Genomic DNA, 23,421 nt, shown 5'->3' on the forward strand with positions numbered 1-23,421 from the left:
TTCATTGGGAAGATCCCTGAGCCCCAAAGGCTGTAGACTTTATATTTAAATCTACGCAATTTTTTAAAAAAAGAAAAAAATAGGAACAATTTTAAGGGCAGGTGGAACTGGCCTCCTGCCAATGTGCTTTATTCTATAATGAACTCTTCTGTTTAAGCCACTTTGCAGACACTTTGGTCTGAACCCAATATCAATAATATAGGTTAAATTGCACACGCTTAACAACATTTAACCCTCTGGGACCATTAGACACCAGCCAGACAAAAGCCTGAGGTGCTGGGTTAGCAGGTGTGCGCTCGGAGACCGGCACCCTGCTGGTTAACTGAAAAGAGAAAAGAATATCTCGACCTATAGCCCAAGATTTAGCATTGCTAGTGATAAGGCAGTCTTCCTCTTTCAGACTGTTTGGATTCCCATTTAAATAGTCAATAATTCATCACTTACAGGGAGCTTGTTAAATGCAGAAAGCAGCAGAACAGAAATTGAAATGGCTAATCCCTTTTAGTTTAATCCATTAACAACAAAATATTAGAGGCAAACGGGAGGGTGGAGAGGTACTTCAGGGGTTAATCTGCTGCAGTTTTCCCCCTCCAGGATGCCTTAGGTCAGAAGTATAGATGGGTTGGATGGATCTAGTGAACATTTGCCCACATCACGAAATCACTGACACCATTGGAAGGCTGGTCCCATATTTAGGGATGGCACCTAGAGCTTGGGAAACTTGTGTTCAATTCTCAGCACCACCACAGACTTCCTGTCCTTGGCAAGTCCCTTATCCTCTCTGGGTCTCTGTTCCCCACCAGTAAAATGGGGGAGAACGGCACAGCCCAACCTCACATGGCTGTTATGAGGATACATGAAGGACTGAGAGGTGCTCAGATACTCTGGTAACTGGGGACCTTAGATACCAAGATACAATTGGGTGTAAAGGGCACTGGCTGTAATTTGAAAGAACTAACATTGGCATAACAGGTGGCATTGTCGATCAGGACTGAAGTGCACTGGCGGAGCTACATGAGGGTATGGGAATGAAGCAGCAAGACGTGTTGCAGTCCAGGACTGAGGTGCACTGACAGAACTTGAGGCCAGGGCAGGGCTGTCATGTTGTAGGTCAGGACTTTGCTGCTGTTGAAAGCAACTTGCTTATCCACCTATTCTCCCTCAGATCCATCTCCAAAATGCACTTCCCTCTTCCTACCAGCAGTTCAGCCAGCTCTTTCCACAGGTGCTGATTGTGAGTAGGAACTGAGAGAGCAGAGTGATGTGCTGTTTCCAGTGGGTATCTATGAGCTATAGAGGCTTGGTGCCCACTACAGACTGCTTGCACACCTGGGGTCTCACAAGCTCTCCCAACAGTTTCACATAGATGTCGAACAATACATGGGAAAGACTGACCCTTGTGGCCCTCCACAGGTGGGTCTTTGGCGGTGGAAGAGCCACCATAATCATCACCACCCTTGGTGTTTGGTTTGAGCCATTTTAAGGCATGTGTGTTCACACAAGCAAATTTTTGGAGGCTGGACAAATGTATTTGATGATCACCGATATCCAATGGTACAGAGAGGCCCAGCAGGGTGAGGCTGGATGGAATTCCCTTGTCTATGAACAGGAGTAGAGCTGGTTGGGAATTTTTCAATTAAACTTATTTTGAGGGAGAGAGCCAAAAAAAAAAAAGTTTTTTTTTCTGAAAATTTGAAAAACGTGTCATTTTGGTAAAGTTTTGTGCTGAAAAAAACAAAATAAAGCATTAAAATGTCCCCCTTCAACATTTTCAGAATGAAAACTTTTGATTTTCTGTTTCAAAGGGACTTTGGGAAATTAATTTTTTTGTTTTTATATACTTTTAAAAAAAAATAAAGACAATCAAAGTCAGCATGAAATGTTTTGATTTTAATCACAATTAAATGTTTTCATCAACCCAAAACACTTTTGGGGGGACAGGAGAATATTATTTCATGGAAAATTTTGAATTTTTTTCTATTCCATTTGGCAATGGAAAAAAAAAAAAAACCAGAATAAATGGAAAATCAGATCCCTGCCCTGCTCTAGACAGAAGAACCTCATCTGCCAAGACACCAAACATTGTTTCTTTATTACTCCCTAGCCTCAGTTACAAGGGTCTAGGACACTAGCAGCTATAAAGTGACACAGTGGGCACATGAAGCTCCCATGGACTTTGGTTAGAGTTGAAGGTACTCAGAAGCACTTAAAATCAGCTCTTAAGCATTTTAAATAGGACACCCCCAAATCAATGGCAATGTCTGAAAATGTTGACCTTGTCCCCTCTGTGCCTCAGTTTACCTATCTGTAAAATAAGAATTTATGTTACATTACACCTACCAAAAAAGGGGCATGTGTCGTGATACTCAATTAATGCTTGCAAAGCTCTTTGAGATCCTACAGGGCTAAAGAAGTGACCAGAATTAGTGTCAGAGCGATATAGTAGAATGGAATTTGACGGGGTCCTCAGGATTTAAAGCACAATGTTGGGGTGATGTTTGGGAAACGATTAGTTCATCTCCTCCCTAATAACTGTTGTGTTGGGTTTTTGCTTTTTTGTTTGTTTGGTCTTTTGCCTGTGAAATCTATGCTCTGACGCCATTCCAGGCAGTGCTCCAGAACGTAACATTTCTACTGGGAAATGATGACCGCAGACAACCATAGCGTCTACTTAGCAAGAGAAAGAAAAAGACAGAGAAGTGAGTTTTCTCTTAGTTTTTATAAAAGGCACAATAATCTCTCACTTAAAGAGTCGTATAAGTGCTTCTCATAAAACACCATAAAACAATACAGTCCCGTAAAACCAAACACACTGTCAAAGCCCCATTTTTTCCTTTCATTAATTTGATCTATTCCCAAGAAGTTTGTAATGGAACATGCGCCAAATGGAGGAGTCTTCCCCTGCCCCTCCTCCTTTCCCCAACTCACCCCAAAGAAACAGAACAAATATACACACACACACTGCACTCATTCTCAATTTGTTCAAAGCCGGGAAGAGCTTAAAGACCCACCGGTGCCTCATGGAAAACTGACAAATGTTCTATTTAGAGGAATTTTGGATGCTTTTTCATATATTTTCTGCGGTTTTCCCTTTCCCCTGCTCAGTATGTGTTTGTTCACTACTGGGGATCGTAGAATCAATGCAGCTGGAGATGGAAAAGGCCCGCTGGGTCATGCAATCCATTTCAGTGCAGTCCTTTCACCAGTGCTTAGAACAGTGTAGTAATAAGCATCCCGAGAGAGAGAGAGAGCTTTCCCTTGGGAGGCTATTCCACAGACCATGCCATTAGGAAGCTTTTATTCAGCCCAAGTTCTCCTTTGTCTAATTTCAGCCCACTCCCGTATTGAACAATATAAGCAAATCCTTTCCTTTCTCAGTATTTACACCCTTCAAATACTAAAATAGCGACCATATCTTTGTTCATCTCAAACTACCCTTTTGTCACTGCATGGCCCAGCTCTGCCTATCCATTCATTATAAAATCAGTCTTCTCCAGCTCTTCATTATTTTGGTTGCCCTTCTCTGAACTCCCTCCAACACAGCAAGTTTTTGACCTTTGCTGTAGATGAGGGTGAAGCCGCTCTTGCTGCTTGTGATGAATAACAGTACTTTGCACTCAGAGATAGCACCTTCTGTCCAAGGATCTCAAAGCACCGTAGGAAAATTAATTGATTCGGCCTCACAGCGCCTCTATTTTGCAGATGGGGAAACTGAGACTTGGAGGGATACATGAATTGCATAAGGCAGCTGAGGACGTCTACGGCAGAGCCGGGAGTTGAACCCAGTTCTTCTCTTTGGCCTGGTACTTAACCACAAGCCCATTCATACCAGCCACGACCCTGACGACACGCCAATCATTGCTGGGAAAGACAGTCAGAATGTCACAAACAGAGGCGGGTCTTACACAGATGGGAATAATCCCCTGGGAGCAGCTGGAACCTTAAGCCAGAAAGAACCTCTATAACCCCAGTGGTCTTTGCGACAAGCAAACTGATCTGCCCTCACCTGGGAAGGGGGAGCCTGCTCCTGGTTACACTCTATGGCCTTGTATATGCTAGAAAGATTAGTACCTGAACTACAGCAAATGCCAGCAGAAGCGCAGCAACACAGTGCGAGCAGCCAGTGCTCAAGCGCTTGACCACGACCATCTGAGCATGACACAGTAGTAAATACATCGGAGTCCTGCTTACACTAGCAGTTTGGCACAAGTCCAGCTGCTGCTGTAATACCGCAGTAATTTTTCCAGTGAGTAACCCTACCATGGACAGGACAGGAAGGTTTACACACACAGGAGTCAACAGTGTGCCCTTGTTGCCAAGAAGGCTAATGGCATGTTGGGTTGTATAAGTAGGGGCATTTCCAGCAGATCGAAGGATGTGATCATTCCCCTCTACTCAGCACTGGTGAGGCCTCATCTGGAGCACTGTGCCCAGTTTTGGGGCCCACACTACAAGAAGGATGTGGACAAATTGGAGAGAGTCCAGCGGAGGGCAACAAAAATGATTAGGGGGCTGGAGCACATGACTTATGAGGAGAGGCTGAGGGAACTGGGATTGTTTAGTCTGCAGAAGAGAAGAATGAGGGGGGATTTGATAGCTGCTTTCAACTACCTGAAAGGGGGTTCCAAAGAGGATGGATCTAGACTGTTCTCAGTGGTAGAAGATGACAGAACAAGGAGTAATGGTCTCAAGTTGCAGAGGGGGAGGTTTAGGTTGGACATTAGGAAAAACTTTTTCACTAGTAGGGTGGTGAAGCACTGGAATGGGTTCCCTAGGGAGGTGGTGGAATCTCCTTCCTTAGAGGTTTTTAAGGTCAGGCTTGACAAAGCCCTGGCTGGGATGATTTAGTTGGGTTTGGTCCTGCTTTGAGCAGGGGGTTGGACTAGATGACCTCCTGAGGTCCCTTCCAACCATGAGATTCTATGATTCTATGAAAGTACCAGGCCAGGTAGGTGGATAGAGCCCGTGAACTCATACTGGACCCACAGGGACCTCAGAAGGATCTAGGCCCTACGAGACTGCTGGGCCAAACGCAGCACGTGAAGGGCAGATTCTTTTCGCAATGGCCAGGGAATGGGAGCCTGCTGTAACAATGCAGGATGGTATCTCGCACACATGCCCCCCACGGTCTTCAGCCAGCCAGATATACAAGGCATGGGGAGGAGAGCGGGTGATCTTCAGCTCCAAAAGTACAAGTCCAGTCTCCTCCCCAGACACGTGCAAAACCATAACTGATGTTTTAGAAGAAGTTAATCCCATGCATCCAAAGGAGGGGACAGAAAGAGGTGGGAATGGGAGCTATAGGCTAGAAACACAAATGAGGATAGTATTACTCTGCTCTTCTAGACAGGAGCATTCATCTGAGGATCTGGGAATGAACTCTATTACATGCTGGTCTAAGCACGCCTCTTTCTTGGGTGAAATGGGTGGCAGGGCCAAACTGCTCTCTATTCCATTTGTAAGACCCCCAAATTATGATCCACCAGAGCTGGATCGAAGCTTCCCCTGATCCCTAGGTGTCTTCAGTTCTTCTTAACACTGCTGAGCAAATAAATAAATAAAACAAATCAAAGTTGCCTTGCCATCCCGCTGCCTGCAATGCTCTGGCAATGTGATCCCTCGCCTCCCATTATCTACCCCAATAACTCTTTTATATGGAGTGTGAAATAATTAGGAGCAGCAAAAATAATTTAGGAAACAAGAAGAAACTAATTGTATAAGCTTGTTTGGGGAAAACACAAAGGACAAAAGCAAACCTGGTAGAGATGCTGACAGATACAACACTGGTATATTAAAGCCCACACATGTATTAATAATAAGCTAACTAATGGTCCCCTGCACAATACACAATGAATTTACTGCACAGCAGCCTGCTGTTGCAGAGCCCCATGGCTCTGTGGAAACGCCAGGATCACGCTTTGTCAAGCAGCAGAGTTTAACACGGGATCCAGTCCAATGACTTTGCCCCGTGTTTGGGGAGAGGGAGAGCTTTCATAGTGCTGGAATGGCAGTCTGAAAACCCAAATCCCAGCTCTGTTGCCGACTGATTTCAGTGTCCTTGGGTGAATCACAACCTTTCTGCCCCAGTTTCCCGTTCCCTACTATTACTTACCATTGAGGGCTATTTCTTTGCAGAAGCACTATGTAAGTGTTCTACCAAACCCTTAGCAAGTTAGGCCTCCACAACTGTTGCTCTGCTGGACACTGTAGCCAGTCACAAATAGTTGGGACCAAATTAATATCCTCCTGCTTCTAAAGCACAGGACTCTACCACTTGGAGGCTCTCCATTAGCGATACTATGAAACATCTATGTACATATAAGGCCTTCATTACCAGAGTACCCGAGCAGCTCACAATCTTTAATAGATTTTATCCTCAGAGCCCCCCTGCAAAGTAGGTCATTATTGCCTGCATTGTACAGAAGGGGAACTGAGGCACAGGGTCATAATACCGAGCACTTACAGAGTGCTTTTCATTAGTAGATCTCAAAGGACTTTACAAAGAAGATACTATTTCCCCATTTTACAGATGGGGAAACTGAGGCACAAAGAGGCGAAGTGACTTGCCCAAGATCACCCAGCTGGCCTGTGGCAGACTGGAATAGATCCCAAGTCCCCAGAGTCCCAGTCCAGTGCTCTGGCCACTGCTCTAGATTAAACGACTTGCTAAAAGTCACCTAGCAGGTCTGGAGCTGAGCTAGGAATTGACCACAGGTCTTGTCACTGCCCTATCCACTGGGCCTGCTTCCTACCCTACCAAAATCCTTGCGGAGGATGTCTGCTTCTATCCAACAGAAGTCAGCAGTGCATAGACACACTACTGTGTGTATTAATTAGATGTATTCCTGCAGCACGGTTATGAAGTCAACCCTCCCCCAGCCCAGCATACAATGCCTACACATTTTTATGACATTGCTCATGATCAGACACCTCCTGGGCACTTCTCCACTGTGGTACAAAGACAACCATTTGCTGAGCTGCATTTTATTTGCACTGCCAGAGGGGAAGATCCCGCAGAGTTCTCTCACCTTCTCGAATCTGGAGGAGAAGGAGATAAGGGGTTGGCTAGTGACAGACAGAGCTTGCACTGGACAGTTGGTGCTCCCCAGTAGCCCACGAAGCCAAATGTGTAGCCTGCGCTGAAGGATGGCTGTGAGGGCTATAGATCGTGAACTTGACAAGCTGGGAGGTGAAATATCTTGTAATCATGCATGACCACAAATGCCGAGAGGCACCATCATTCTGTCAGCAAGTGTGGTAACCACATCCACGAGGCATGGCAAAGAGGAATCATGTGCGACACAGACGTCCAACAGAAGAGAACTTGCAGTCTTGGCTGATGCTCGGGTACTACAATGAAGGGCATTGTATAAGAACTTGGATAGATTACATCAGGGCTTCTGAAGCTTTTTGGTAGCAAAAACTGTCTTAATGGTGTCTGTGAATGGGCGTGGAGGTGTCCACAAGGGAATGGTATGGACCATCTCCCCCCAACTCCTTCACAGTGTTCTAGTTTTCCTGAGGCAACTGCAGCAACTGCTCACATGGAAGAGAAACACGGGGGAAGTATTTCTGTATTTTCACAGTTTCTTTTCATAGCTGAAAACAAGGAGGAAAAGCCAACACCATGTGACCAGCCAGTTCTCTGCTGACCACCAATGGTTCACGTACCACAGTCCAAAAGCTGCTGGATTGGGCAGATAGACCTAAAGGTGACTCACTCATATATACTCAAACCAGGTTGTGATACCAAGTAAAGATCTTGGACTTTATTCAACACCTCTTTGCACAGATATCAAATTAAATAGGCAAGGTGCAAAGTGGGTGGATTGATGGGTCTAAGTATATATGCACCACCTTGGGAAGTCTAGCTGGCACTGATACCGCTGAAGGTGGCTATACAATCAGGGAAGCATTCACCTTGGAAATACGTGGTTTGAAGAGTTGAACTGTATCTGAATGTAGGATGCCGAAAAGGAAGACAATCCTGGGCGGTGCAGTTTTGTGTTTCATGCTAAACAATAGGAACTAGATACTGGGACTGAAAGGGGATTATGGGAAATAACTTCCCCATAAATGGGCAGTTGTGGGGGGGATTGTACAACTTTTTTAAACTTCATTGATTGCTAAAATGATCAGTTACCTGCATCGTTCATGATGGGCTTGTTTGAGAGCAGTCTCTTAATCAATTCCATGGCTTGCTTGGATCTTTTGCGTCTCATCCATAGCTATTTTATGCCCTCTGCTTTGGTAATTAAAACAGTCCCATACTTAAATCTTGAAATCACCATCTCAAGGAAATTTTGCACGTACGATAGATCTCTTTACCCCATCCTGCCTAGGTCTTTAAATCTATATGCTCTTTAAATTACGTGTTTGGGAAGAAAGTGCTTAGGACAATCTGGGCACCCCTACAATAATAAAGGATATTTTCTCAAGAATAAAGGACATTAGTCTAGATAACCCAGCCAAATTCTAATTTGAGTTTGCCTACCTAAATTCCTCCTGTGGTTTCAATTGGATACAGCACCCCTTTTCAGTGCTCTTTCCAAACTGCTGGGTAATGTTGCGGTTTGCTGCTAAACAGCTATAGCCCATCACCCCAGAGGTGGCTGAATGTCAGTAGTGGGCCAGAAATTTCCTTTGTGTATACATATGGTTTTGTAATGCACTTTGGGATCAAAGGTGCCAGAGAAATGTCTGGCTATTATGAAAGCCAAGCATTTCCTCAAAGATCACTCCCTGTCTAATTACATCTCTGTGCTCTTCTGAGAAAATCTGAAAGGTGCCCAGAGCAGAACCTCATGGCATGGTCTGACACTGGCAATGCTGTTCTTATTATTTATCTTTTCAGGGCTGGCTTCAAACTGGACATGAACTTGCATAGATATGGGACGGAGGTGCAAGTGCACCAATGCAGCGATCCACCACACCTTCCATCACTTTACACGTAACTGAACACTAAGCCTTTATAAATGATACTTGCCACTTTCCAATCTGAAGAGAACCCAGTCGACCTCAGCTCTTGCTCAAGCCAGAACCCGGAGCACAGGCGGAGGTTTGGATGAAGGCATGTTCACTGGAGCTTTTCCTTCTGAAAGTTTTGCCACTTGCTTGCTTCTGTGTTCCCCTCCCCTGAGAGGCTGCAGGTATGTTGCAGGATGGGTGGACTGGTGATACAGGCATAGGGTATATTAAGCGACATATCAAAGGTTACTCAGAAAATCTGTGGCTAAGTGAGGCATAGAACCTGGCCACCTGAATCTCAGTCCACTAGACCAGCCTTCCTCCTGGGTGAGGCCTGCCCTTTTGTCACCAAAGGCCCTGGGTTCAAGCCCCACTGAGGGCCATGGTGTCTGTACATATGTGGCCACAGTTTGTTAAATCTGTCAGTGGGCAGGGAGTGGGAGTGAACTCAGAGCCCCATGTCCTAGGCTCTTATTTTAACTGTTCTAACAACATTTCTCCTTCCAACTTCTTCCTCAGGGCACCACAGAGTTTTCTTCCACCAGCACAAACGAGATTCTGTGGGCTCTTATTAGGGAGTTGACTAACGTCAATAAAAATCGCAGCCTCCCAGCTTTTAAATATAGGCAGGAGGCTGGGGACCAAATAAGAAAATGATGAGAGTGAGACGCTCTGAGAAAACCCAGAAAATCCAGTCAGAAAAAAACAAACGTTCTGCCTCTGACTAAAAGGTGACTTCTCAGGCTTCTCGTTTCCATCCAGCTCCTATGTACCAGGAAGGAAACAGAATGTAAGTCTCCCAGCCCTGGTTTTGTAGGTAATCTGACAAAATGTTTTCTGTGCTGCTGCCACCTTCCCCCTTAGAAGGGGAAAATGTGTCATTCTGCAGAGGAAAACATTCAGATGAGAACTTGACCCTTAGCTCAATATCAGCATCTCCGCAGGTGGGAGGTGAGACTAAGGGGAGCTTCATCAGATTCTAGAAACCTCCTGGAGTAATTACCATCTCCATAGCAACAAAGCAGGGACATTGGGGGGGAGGGAGGGAAAGACCAGGACTAAAAAGTGCACAAGTTCCCACCTACATGCTTTGTTTGGCTGTCAAAGGAACACAGGCAAGTGCTTGACAGCCTGTTATGGTGAAAGGTGAGTGGCTGGCTGTGTGGCCTGGACATCTCATCCACTAGATTCCAGACGGAGACCCACCAAACTCCACGTAGGCCTCTGACCAGTCATCGCACGGTAAGACACGAATTCACTGCAGCTGGATTCTAGCTACTCACCTAGAGCTCTAAAAGGCTCCACAGACCATCAGTGGCTCCCCTGTATAACACATTACATTTTCCCATCTGCAAAGGGCAAAGGGCAGGCAGCATCTCTCCAGCTCTGTGACCTTTCACTCTCTGTCCCAGTGGGAGTACCTTCTCCTCAGTAGCAGCTTAGACATTCCCCAGCTCCTCCAAGCCACTCCATCCCAGGCAGTGGTGTTTTAACTTGACTCCCCAAATCTCTACCAGCTGGGCGGCTACGGAGCTGGGCAACAGGGGAGGTGGGAAAGCTGGCAGGAACATTTCAATTCCCTCAAATCAGCATTTTCCAATGGAAAAAACTATACCACTGGCGATTTTTCAACCTGCCCTAGGTTTCATCTCTGAGCTGGGCTGGCCAAAACTTGGTACATCACCCCTGGGTCATGGGTTTAGATGCTTTCTGATCACTTGGCCCCTGGCTTCAGCACAGACACTTTCATCAAGAAACAGGGGACGTGGCTTGCACGACTCCTATTCAATTTCGGAGGCCTGCCCTATCTTGCCCCCTCTGCTGCAATGGCCTCAGTGGCTCATCATGGGGCTGCAAGATCACAGGAGTATCCTGGTCATGTCTCCCCCGTCCCTGATCTGCCCCAACCTATCCCAGAATGCGCCCTGCACCGTGGGGCCTGATGTGGTTGAGAGGGGACTAGCAGCCACAAAGAGGCTATTGGACAACACCGATTCAAGCCTAAATCACGATTGTATGGATTTGATATTTAATCTATTTGCAGAATTCCTTCGCAGTACCCTAAAGAGCTACTGGGGGAGTTAACGATTATTTCCTTTACGATCCTATGGTTGAAGTGGGCAATATTTTTAATCTCAGCCCAAGGTGATAAATGTGTGTCTACCCTCAGTCCCAGGTTTGGGATTGTAAACCATTGCCCCGTGATTTTTATTTCACTTAAAAAAGCTGTTCAGTTCTGTTTAATTGGACCATGTGGAAACAAAGAAAGTGCCTTTTAAAAGCATATAAATAAATTTTCTATGTTACGGTCCAGAGAAAAAGACATCAGAAATATCTTTCTTAGCCCTCACGATGCATTCATTGTTCCAACGCTGAGCTCTAATTTTAGAGATGTTTACAAATTTCCATCTTCTAGAACTCAAAAAACACAGACATTACAGCTGCATTTTGCGGCCTCTCTCGCTGTGAATTCTTATTGTTGGAGAACTGGAGGTTTTCATCTGTATGCAAAGCAATTAGATCAGTCACGAAACTGCAGAGATGTGGTCTGTACAGCTCATCCAAAGATCTTTTCACCACAGAAGATGTTTCTCCTGTCTCACCCACCTCGCTGCCTTTGACCATTGCACATTTACATTTTTTGAAAAAAAAGTCTTAAATTTTACTTCGGAGTTTAGTGCTCCTGACAAGTGACAGAGGTTGGATTGACAGCCCGGGAGAATGGTGTCGTATTTCTCCAGAGAATAGATACAGTCTAGGCACTCATAGAGCAAGCTACCATAACACTAATACCTGCTTATTATACAGCACTTTTCATCAGCAGCTCTCAAACCATTTTACAAAGGAGGTCGGCATCATGGTCTCTATTTTACAAGTGAAGAAATAGAGACCCAGAGGGGAGAAGTGACTTGCCCAAGATCACACCCAGGAGGCTGGTGGCACAGCCAGGAATAGAACCCAGTTGTTCTGAGCAGAACAGCGTGGATAACTGATTTTTCAGTTCACTGCAGTGTGGTTGTAGCCAGGCTGGTTCCAGGATATGAGAGAGACAAAGTGGGTCCATCTTTTATTGGACCAACTTCCGTTGGTGAAAGAGCTCGAAAACACGTCACTTCTGCCAGCCGAAGTTGGTCCAATTAAAGACGTTACCTCACCCACCTTGTCTCTCTTTTTCAGTTCGCTGGCAGTTCCCAAAAAATAACTACGCCAATGGCAGAGGCTCTTCTGTCGGCACATTAGTGCCATCACTAACGGACTATAGCAGCCCTGTAGTGGTGGACATGCAGACAAGCTCCTAGTGTTAATTACCATGTGTTCGCTAACATGAGGCCAGAACACACCTTTTTTTCTTAGAGCAGATGCACCCATAACTAGTCAGGGCTGGTCTACACAGAGTTTGCGCAATGATCTAAATAGGTGCAATCCCCTCATAAGGACACACTTCTATTGATTTTAAAGAGTTTATTTTGGACTAGCTTACTTCAGTCAATTGAAATCAATAGACGTGTATGCACAGGAGGTGGGTACAGTGAGTTAATTACATCGGTTTTTAAACTGTGTAGGTTAAACCCTGAGTCTCTCAGCAAATCAACATTCTAGGCAGTAGCATTAAAGTTGTTAACTCTGGTGATCAGCGGTTGGTTTAGCCTCGCCTGGGTTTGAATAGCCACACTGCAAAGTCCTACCCGCATTCCTGTGTTTCCGCACACACCTGGGAGCCTACCCCATGGTTCTTTGTGCTGAGACACTCTAGGATTCGTTCCCAGTTATTTACATCAACTACAGGAGAGCTTGGACTGTCTTCGAGGGAAACAGTGGGAAGGATATCAGAGGACTATCAGCTTTTGAGTGATCTAACTTGTGCTCTCACTGCAAAGTGAAATTCCAACCCAAGTTAAAGAGGAGCCTGGGTTCTTACCCACACCTCCAGGCAGGTCATCTAGGCCAGGCTTAAAACACCTCCAAACCCAGGTCAGAGGTTTTTTCTCCCTTCCACACACAAAACGCTCTCACCCAAGTTTAATGGAGCATTTAACTCAGGCTCGCTGATCCATCTGGGGCTACAGACTGAAGTCGAGTGAGGCTTTCTCCCAGGCTGGTAACCCACCCGCTTTACAGTGCGGATGTAGGCTAAATCCTGAGCTGCTGATGGGTCCTCCAATGCTTTCCCACAATTCCACCTGTGCGCCCAGAAGAACAGACAGGTACCCACACAATCCACTGGGAAAGAATCACAGAGCAGCTCAGCTGACTTTAGCACAGAGAACATGGGACAGAGCCCCAGAAGTCCTAGTGACACACCAATGGGCATGGCACCAGGGAGGATCCAGTAACTCAGATAGGGCTTTGCAGTCTGGCTGCTCACACGCTGACTAGGATTAGAAAAACACGCCTTCTGGTGATAGACTCAAGGAGCTCCATGTATTTAGTTTAAGAAAGAGAAGGCTGTGGGGTGATTTGATGACAGTTTATAAGTAGCTAGCCGGGGAACAAATGTTTGATCACAGGCTCTTCGATCCAGCAGAGAAAGTTGTAACATGAGCCAATGAATGGATGCTGAAGCTAGACAAATTCAGACTGGAAATAAGGCGTAAATTATTGGCAGTGAGGGTAATTAACTACTAGAACAATTTACCAAGGATCATAGTGGGTTCTCCATTTTTAAATCAAGACTGGATTTTTTTTTTCTTAAAAGAGCTTCTCTAGGCATTATTGTGGGGCAGGTCTCTGGCCAGGGCTATACAGGTGGTCAGACGAGATGATCAGAATGGTCCCTTCTGGCCTTGGAATCTATGACTCTATGAACCCAGGTCCTCAAACGTGAGTGCTAATCAGCCGAGTTAACACTGCAACAGGGACATACCCTAGGACTCCCTGCCTCAACCTGGAGGGTCCCCATCAAAAGGAAGTCCATGCTTGAGTCAGGACGTTGTAAAGGAATAGACAGAGACCATCTAAAAGAGCCGGAAACTGATTATGGGTAACATTACTTCACAGTGGGTGTATGAGGAAGGATATTGATGAAAACATGCAACTGCTCTAAAGCTGGTCAGAAAAAAGAAGTGAGAGAAGTTTCACAAATTTCACCCACCACCCTAAATTTCATGCTGTTTTTCCATAAAATAGTCATATTTTTTCCCTGAACAGAATTTCAAAATGACAGCCAGCTCTATAGTTGGTTACAAATATTGTCAATGTTTCCCCCTAATTATTTGGGGGAAATTCAAACTTTTCAAAAATTTAAACTAGCTCCAGCCCTTTCCACTGATCTTTCGGCACTGTCCATGAGAAAGCATTGCACAGATTTCATCACTAGGTAATCCCCTTCCCCCCTCGCCCCCCACAAGACCACCACTAATATTCAGTCTAAATTTTCATTGCCTTGATTTCCTCTCATTTATGGATCACCCTAACCAATTCCTCTCTTACACTAATCAAATGCATGTAGAAGGCAATTTATGGGGATGGTAGGATGGAAGAACAATGTAAATAAATACTTCACTTTTATATAGTGCTCTTCATCAGCGGATCTCAAAGCACCTTACAAATGAGGTCAATATCATCATCTTCGTTTTACAGATGGTGAAAATGAGGCATAGAGAGGGGAAGTAACTTGACCAAGGTAACCTAGCAAGAAGTGACAACATTGGTAATAGAACCCAGAGCTCCTGGTTTCCCTCCAGTGCTCAATCCAGTAGGCAATGCTACCTCCATACTAAATGGATACTGTAATGGATCCCGCACTGATCGGGGATGCAGCAGAACTGGGTTCAGTTCCTGCCCCAGCCGCAATCTTCTTGTGTGACCCAACTTGCTTTATCACCTCTCCGTCTGTAAAATGGGGATAAAACTTTCCCTCCTCACAGCAGTTTTGTGAGGATAAAAATCCATCCATGTCTGTGAGCTGCTCAGACACAGAAAGGGTTGAAATGTCCTATTGCAAAAAGTGATGATGCACTTTTTTGTTTGTTTTTTTATGAAAAGTGGCTTTAAAAAAAAATCCTCCTGGAAAATGTCCATTTTCCTCCAAGTTTTCTTAGGTTTTCATGATAAAACCAATTTCCACCCACCACAGTTTTCCACATCTGAAAACCAAACATTTTCCAGCCAAAACCAAAGAGAGCTGGGTTTCAAATTTTCAACAACCCTCCAAAACTTACTGTTTTTTATTCCTGTGCATCAGCTCAGCAGCAACGATGCAGCCAAATTAAGTCTTTCCACCGCTTTCTGTCTTGTACCAGCTTCACTGCTTTGCTCATCTTTGAACCTTTTATTCTGGGGGTTTCCCAGCCAAGACCAACCTCCCGCCCCCCCCAAAAACCGGTTTTCATATTTTCATTAAAAAACAAAACAAAACAAAAAACCTTAGAAGGAAATGTTTGGCCAAATACAAAATCTTGGGTTGTCCCCCACTTTGAAAATAAAATGATTTCTGACTAACTTCTGTAGTGATAAGGGCCATAGGGGTAACTAGATAGGATAGAAAAGAACATGCCATTTCCACATAAATACATTTCATTCTAATCATCTGAATGTACTACAGACAGTTGGTTTAAAAAAACAAACAAAAAACATTTCACCTATTCTTATCATTGGGAGAAAATGTACAGCCCAAAGGTAACCAGTTCCAGCCCAAATTACCTGCACGTCAACTCCGTGAGCCTTGGAAGTGCAGAGATAAACATTGGCATGTTTTCTTTCATACCATCATGCAGCAGTTTGTATAGCTGTATTTTTGAGCGAATACAGCTGCCTTCTTCACTAATTAAGGCTTCGGAGAGTGTAATGCAAAACTGTGTGATTTCATTGCATGGCAAAGGGCCAGCATAATTTGTTCCAGATACACAAAAGAGATTTGAGTTGCAGATTATCTGGGTATATATAGGGTGCGACTCATGCAGGTGTGCAGAACTGGGAGGGGAAAGTATATTCACAGAATGCTCAGAAATCAACCCATTGGAATTTCTTCCAGTAACTGAACCCCATGAAGTTTAAACTCCATTTACATGCTGTTCCATTGTAGCAAACGTTAACTAAGCAGAACAGGAGAGAGCAGATGCAATACATACTTAGAGACACTAGAGGGAGCTTCAGAAAGGAATCAGAGAAAAAGACGACTGGAAAATGACATGGGAAAGAGCTATTAAAATACCTAGTTTAATCCCGCTGACAACAGCTTAAAACACCTGTCCCACTAAACCTGGTTGGTGGCAGGAGAAAGAATTTGAATAATGTCTTTCCTCTCCTGTTTCCCCTTTGTGCAGCATCCAGCCAATTAAATTATAACAGACAGATTCTCTCCTAACCAGAAGAAAAACTGCTTGCAATTATAAAAGGGGATCATTCACAAAATAGCTGCTCCATACTGAACAGTGGGCACACGGTTTGCACGTCAATGAAATACCTCCCAGACCATCACCTCTGTGATAAGATACATCTGAACAACTCAGGAGTAGGAATATTCACTACTCGAATCAAAGACATAACCCTGGACAGCAAGCCAATCACACCACCCACCCACCCAAGTGAACAGAAGGTCTCAAGAACCCCTAGCAGAATGTCACCTACACAGAAAAACACCAGAACTATTGGTTCCAGAACATCACCCCAGCCCCACCATCAGTGACGGTTCGTTGCCTATGAAAGCAGAGAGAGACACACCGCCCAATTTACACAGATCAACAGGCGGACAACATGACGAATGTGAAAAAGCTACTAAATGTAACAGATAGGTAACTCCCAAATCTGAATTCTGGACATACCAGAAATCAGTATTTATAACATTAGGAACATGACCTCTTTTATTCTAACACAGCTGGACCACACAAGGTTTATTCTCCTCAGTCTTTGGAAACAAGCCCCAAATTTCAGACTTTGTTCAGAAAATATCATGATGTGACATGATCATATTATATGAAGCACCGGTAAGGCAGAGGTGCCCTGCCATATTGCCTCAGTGGGGCTACTAGGTCACTAAAGAGACAGTAAAGTGTCAATACTTTGGTGTTCTTTAATTTCTCTCAAGGATTTTGCAAAACACATTGGTCCTGCAAAGAAAGGCCAAAAACACCTGCGAGTCAAAATATTCAGAGACATCCTACACCTGCACTCTGACGTGTACCATTGTGCTCTCAATACACCACCCACCTATTCTGCTATTCTGACCAAGATTATTTCCCAAGCATCCAGTCAGAAATCAACAGCTTTCAAGAACCGAGTAGAATTCTTACTCATGAAGACGAAGGCCCACACAGGGTGAGAACCAGACTTCATCCCCACTGACAGAAATAAACATACTATGGCGATGACGTAGACCACAAAAGCAGAGCCACAGCTTTGACATCATCATCATCCTCAACTCAAATGGAAAGATGATACTAAGTCGGTACAAAAGCCTTGGGATATACATTCTCAGTGGGAAAAGAGTCCTTAGGCTGGTTTACGCATAACTACGCAAAGGGTGACTGGATGACGGACTGTTGCATACTGAACCTAGATTTCACTGAAAAATGCTCTTGTAAAACCGATCCAAAAACGTTGACAAATCATTTTTTGGAGGGGAAAAAAAGCTTTTTGACCAACACATTTTTTCTCTGTGGAAAAAAAAAACATTTTGATCAATATGTTTCAGCTTTGTGTAAAAAATAAATATGAAAACTGAACAACTGCTGGTTTTGGTTCAAATTGAAATGAACATATTTGCTTTATTGAAAAACTCAACATTCCAAGAAAATCATTTAATGGTGTAATTTTTTGTTTTGTTTCTTGCAAAAATTTTCACTGAAAATACTTACTATTTTCCACCCAGCCCTAACTAATAGTTAGTTTACTTACCAGACCATAGCCAACTTATCTTGTGTTTCAGTGAACAGCAAATGCCACTGCACTATTAAAAATCTCTAAACATTACCCAAGACACATATCTGGACACAAGATCCAGAGGGACAATACAAGAAAGACCATCAAACAGCAGTCATTGAAAAATCTAATGAATATGTTTCTAAATACTATGACCAAACAGCAAATGACATTAACAGTGCTATAAAAGACTTCCATAGAGTTCACAGCAGAGCAGCAAAGCAATTCCTACCCACTCCACCAGCAACACAGGATTGCAACTCAAAGAGGAAAAAAAGGGAAGAAAAATGAACCACTACACACTAAGGAAAAAAAGGGAGAGAACTCTCCTACTTAAAACACAAAGCCCTATGTGACCCTAACCGACACACATCTTACCGTGACACACCGCGGAACTAGAAATCAATGCTTCAACAGAAAAAATAAGCAGCATGATTTTCAAAACTGCTGAGCAATGAGACGTCCCTATTGATTTTAATGGGAGTTGCTGGGTGCTTCATATTGAAATGCCTAAATATAGACCTAAGAGTCTAACTTTAGGTACCTGGTTTTTTTTTTTTTTTTAGTATCTTGGCCTCTACTCCTTTCAGATGAGATGTAAAACCCAGAGGTCCAGATTGCCTCTGCCATCAAAGATCCCATTGCATTCTTTGCAATAGTAGCTTATTAACCCCGAAGGCCTCACTTTATACCTTTTATCTATTCATATTTGTACAGCATCTCATGTGTGTCTAGGGCCTAGCACAGTGGGGCCCCAATCAGAAACTGGAGCCTATAGGTATTACTGAAATACTAATATTCATACAGCGATGCCAAATATTAAATAATAATTTATTCCCACTGCATTTTCAATCCGGTCTGGCATTCATCTTTATTCCCAGCACTAAACTAATGAGTGTGTCACAATGCATTGTTAAAGAGCTGCTACTTTCCACCCCAGAGGTAGATGCATTTCAGTACTAGGTGAATTTATCTGGTATATATTTTAGATCCTTCCAGATGAAAGGAATCCTGGAAATGTCAGATTATATTACTACTTAGCACTCACATAGCACTTCCCCCCCCCCATCTTCTAAGTGATTTAAATATGTTAACAACTGACCTTATCTGATTGAGAATCGCCTATCACACTATGGGTGCTATGCAAGGAATAAATAAAATTAATAATAATAATAGCGAATTAATTGCATTGTGTTATTTAAGACATTGTCACATTCGGTGATAAGTATTTCCAAACAAGCGTGGTGCATTATTTGACAAAAGAGGTTCCAATCAGCCTTCATTTACCCGCATGCAATCTCACTAACCTCATTGTAAACAAGGACAGAACTAAGCCCCGCTCCAGCTTAGGAAACCATCCCTATTCAGCACAGCACATAAGCACGTGCTTCACTTCAGGCACATGCTTAAATCTCAGTCAGTGGAAACCAAGAACATCATGAAGGATTTTCCTGAATCGGGGCCTTGTTGAGAGGTTAGGCTGTTCTGAAGTCCAATACTGCAATGCAGCAGCAGAAGGCATTGAAGATATTACTAGAGTTGATACTCTACTTGATGGACAACCTGGGGTGGTTTAATTAAAGTGTCCAGTTTTCTTAGGTATTTGGCTTTCCATTACCCATGAGGCAGGGGGCAGGAGCTACATATATACTGCCTTATCTCATGGCACCATTGGTTACTTTACAGCATTTGCCATCCTGGATCTTAATCATTTATACTGCAGTCTTCACCTACCTTGAATAAAGAGTAGACATTGACAAGTCAGCTGACGTGAAATAAGAACCCATCCGAAACATGCCCAAATTAAGTTCACTCTGAGGTTCAGAATTGCATGGGTAACTCTGTGAAAAGGATTCTAGATTTTCACATTGCATCTGGATACCATCCCACGGCAAGATACCAGCAGGTATCACTGGAACCAAAAGATATTAGTTGCATTCTAATTACTGAACTACCAATTAACCACTTCTTTGGGACCTGAGACAATAGTAACTGAACACTGTACAAATCTCCAGAGTCTCAATCCAGTAAGTGAGTCAGTGTCAATCAGAAGACCATCCGTTCTCTTAAAATTCCCAAACCATTTTACACACCTTAGGGTATGTCTACACAGCCAAAAAAAAAAAAGCCTGCAACAGCAAGGCTCAGACTATGGGTCAAGTGGCTCGGGCTTGCGTTATGGGGCTAAAAACAGCAATATAGATTTTCCTCTCCGGCTGAGTTGGGTTTCAGAGGCCCAAGTGGGAACGTCTACACTGCTGCTTTTTATCTCTGTACCATGAACCTGAATCATTTGTCCCAGGCGCTGAGACTTGCTGCCATGTTTTTTTTTCTTTCAGTTTTTTGATGTTGCTGGTTATTTGTTGTTGTTTTTGCTGTGTAAACATACCCTTAGACAGTCAATACTAATCCAAATCTTGGTCAGAAATCTTAAATTCTCACTCAGGATTATAGAATCATAGAATATCAGGGTTGGAAGGGACCTCAGGAGGTATCTAGTCCCACCCCCTGCTCAAAGCAGGACCAATCCCAACTAAATCATCCCAGCCAGGGCTTTGTCAAGCCTGACCTTAAAAACCTCTAAGGAAGGAGATTCCACCAGCTCCCTAGGTAACCCATTCCAGTGCTTCACCACCCTCCTAGTGAAAAAGTTTTTCCTAATATCCAACCTAAACCTCCTCCACTGCAACTTGAGACCATTGCTCCTTGTTCTGTTATCTGCTACCACTGAGAACAGTCTGGATCTACCCTCTTTGGAACCCACTTTCAGGTAGCTGAAAGCAGCTATCAAATCCCCCCTCGCTCTTCTCTTCTGCAGACTAAACAATCCCAGTTCCCTCAGCCTCTCCTCATAAGTCATGTGCGCCAGCCCCCTAATCATTTTTGTTGCCCTCTGCTAGACTCTCTCCAATTTCTCCACATCCTTCTTGTAGTGTGGGGCCCAAAACTGGACACAATACTCCAGATGGGCCTCACCAATGTTGAATAGAGGGGAATGATCACGTCCCTTGATCTGCTGGCAATGCCCCTACTTATACAGCCCAAAATGCTATTAGCCTTCTTGGCAACAAGGGCCCACTGCTGACTCATATCCAGCTTCTCATCCACTGTAACCCCTAGGTCCTTTTCTGCAGAACTGCTTCCTCGCCATTCGGTCCCTAGTCTGTAACAGTGAATGGGATTCTTCCGTCCTAAGTGCAGGACTCTGCACTTGTCCTTGTTGAACCTCGTCAGATTTCTTTTGGCCCACTGGGGAAAAAAACTGAGTTCTTAACACGGCTTTGCCAACTTGAGTTAAAATAGCAGTGAAAACATAGAAACTCCGCTTTTAACCCAGGTTAGCAGCTCAAGTCAACCCCAGGTTGCCCTAGAAGCTTGAAATCTAGCTGCTAACCCAAGTTAAAAGCCAAGCGGTCGTGTCTTCACTGCTATTTTAACTCGAGTTAGGTAACCTGAGTTAAGAACACACTTGGTTTTTATTTGTTTTTTTGTTTTCCAGTGTAGACGTACTGTACTCTCACGGTCTCTGCTGAGACATTGATCCCATTGACTCTACTGGATTTTCACTTGAGTAAAGACTGTGTTGAAACTTCATGCTTCAGCCTCTCTCGAGGTTCACCCCCACACTAATAAAAAAACAACTAACAAGAAAAGTAGGACCTACAATAACTACAAATTAAATGCAAAGGTACGTTGTACTGCATGCCCCAGGCATTCACATAGCTCTGGTTGGGAAATGATTTTTACCCCTTCATGTAAATTAAGATGAAACACCAACTTTTCATTTTCAATTACTTTTTTTTTCCAAATTTGTTTTGACTAAACCTCAAATATACTATTTGAAAATGAAACACATGCATGACAATTTTGTTTTCAATAAAACAATCAGCTTGACATTCATAATCATATTTCTCTTCAAAACTGGACAAGGATTGTAGCTAGTTAGCTGGATACCATACCCATGGATCTACCTGTAACTTCAGGGGCTTCTTGGAGAAAAAAAAAGGATTGGGATCCAAAATTCCTATTTCCAAACATATACAGTAATCCAATAAGTGGTTATCATACTGTCTATTTAGCTTGTCTGCTTGATACATTGCTGTCTAAGCTGCATTACCACTGATACACATTGGGTGAAATTGCAGCCAAGATCATGTTACATAATGCGTAATTGTTTGATACTGAAATACATGGCATTCAATCTGCCCCTATATCAGACAACTGGAGGCTGTTTATTTTAAGGACTTGAAATATAATATAAGCTAGGAGTACACCACCACTGCTTTTCTTTCTTTCTTTCTCAAGCAGCACGCCAGTGACTTTTGGACTCATAGACCATCTGTAAAATGCAATGTACTGCAAGGACAGCGGATAACATCTGTATAGCAGCCTTCAACTTGAAAGATCCCACAGGAACAAAACTGAAGTACAAATGGATGACTCCACCCGTCACTGAATTGTGGGCATTCATGAGTTGAAACACGGCAATGGTACCCAGCACAAATAATAAAGTATTTTAGTCCAGGATCTGAATAGTCTTATCCCACTGACCCAGCCAGGGGAATTTAGGTAGGCAACATCTAAAAACATGAGATGGAATTCGTTCAGGACTAACACTCTGAGACAAAGTGCCATCGCTTCTTTAGTGGCCATTGATTGGCATGGCCTTGTTTAACATATCACCCAGAGAAGGGCACTTCCAGGAGCACTGCACCAGCGAGTGCCACGCTGGGATATGGAGGGAAAAGTGCTATCTTTTCCATCACCACCACTACTTCCCACAGCATTCCTTACAAGTCTCCCATGCAGGCACTGACCCAGCCCAATGCTGCTTAGCTTTGACAAGCTGGCATGGCCGCAGGTAGTCAGAAACACAGGTACCTACTGTGAGGCTGCAGAATACACACATATTCTGCATGTGAGTGCTCATGTCTCAGCTCTCCCAGTGTACTGCTGGCAGCATGGATATTACCTCTAAGATAAATGAATAAGAGTTTAGGTCTTATTGGATTACAGTTTATTGAACTTTATAAATTCCAATTAACAGACCCCTGAGCAATAAGAGACATGTAGTGTACTCTTCATTTTATAGTGCAATTATTACTGAGTTTATCCTCAGCTGAACAGGAGGTATTAACGGATAAAACATGGGAAAGAGGACACACTAATAGACAGAGGCAGATATTGGAGACAAGAGATAAACAGATACAACTAGGACCAAACGTGCAAGGGAAGGAACAGTTTGCCAGGCTTACTTCATTGCTTATATTACTAACCAAGACAACTACAGGAAACAGATGAGAGACAGGTATGCAAGGGAACAATTGCCCTAGATATGTTAACAAGGGTGGGGGGATAGATAAGATTCATAAATGGGTTAGGGGTTTTTTGGTCAATTTCACAGCATGGGCATCAGATAAAGAATTCTCCTGATTCAGTGTTTTGCCATTGTGCAAAGAGATCCAGGAAATGCTTCATAATCTTACCAGAATGAAAAAACGTTCAAGGTGTTCATCCATCAGCTTATGGATATAAATAAGATGGAAGGCGATTCCTCCCCCCGCCCCACCATCTGAGCCGCTAATACAAAATCCA

At 43.7% G+C, this 23,421-nt stretch overlaps 1 protein-coding gene and 1 long non-coding RNA gene across 11 annotated transcripts in view; one reads left to right on the top strand and one right to left on the bottom strand.

Annotated features, from left to right (window-relative positions):
* The window catches only part of CELF4 (CUGBP Elav-like family member 4), an 861,314-nt gene that overhangs the window by 786,609 nt on the left and 51,284 nt on the right, over positions 1–23,421 (bottom strand). The gene's annotated exons all lie outside the window — the stretch shown is intronic.
* LOC120408188 lies at positions 10,029–23,029 on the top strand. The gene is made up of 3 exons (XR_005600493.1): positions 10,029–10,209; positions 22,135–22,316; positions 22,919–23,029. It is a non-coding gene; the product is annotated as an uncharacterized LOC120408188 (long non-coding RNA).

The sequence above is a fragment of the Mauremys reevesii genome, linkage group 6 (genome assembly GCF_016161935.1).
Source record: "Mauremys reevesii isolate NIE-2019 linkage group 6, ASM1616193v1, whole genome shotgun sequence".
Taxonomy (NCBI): domain Eukaryota; kingdom Metazoa; phylum Chordata; order Testudines; family Geoemydidae; genus Mauremys; species Mauremys reevesii.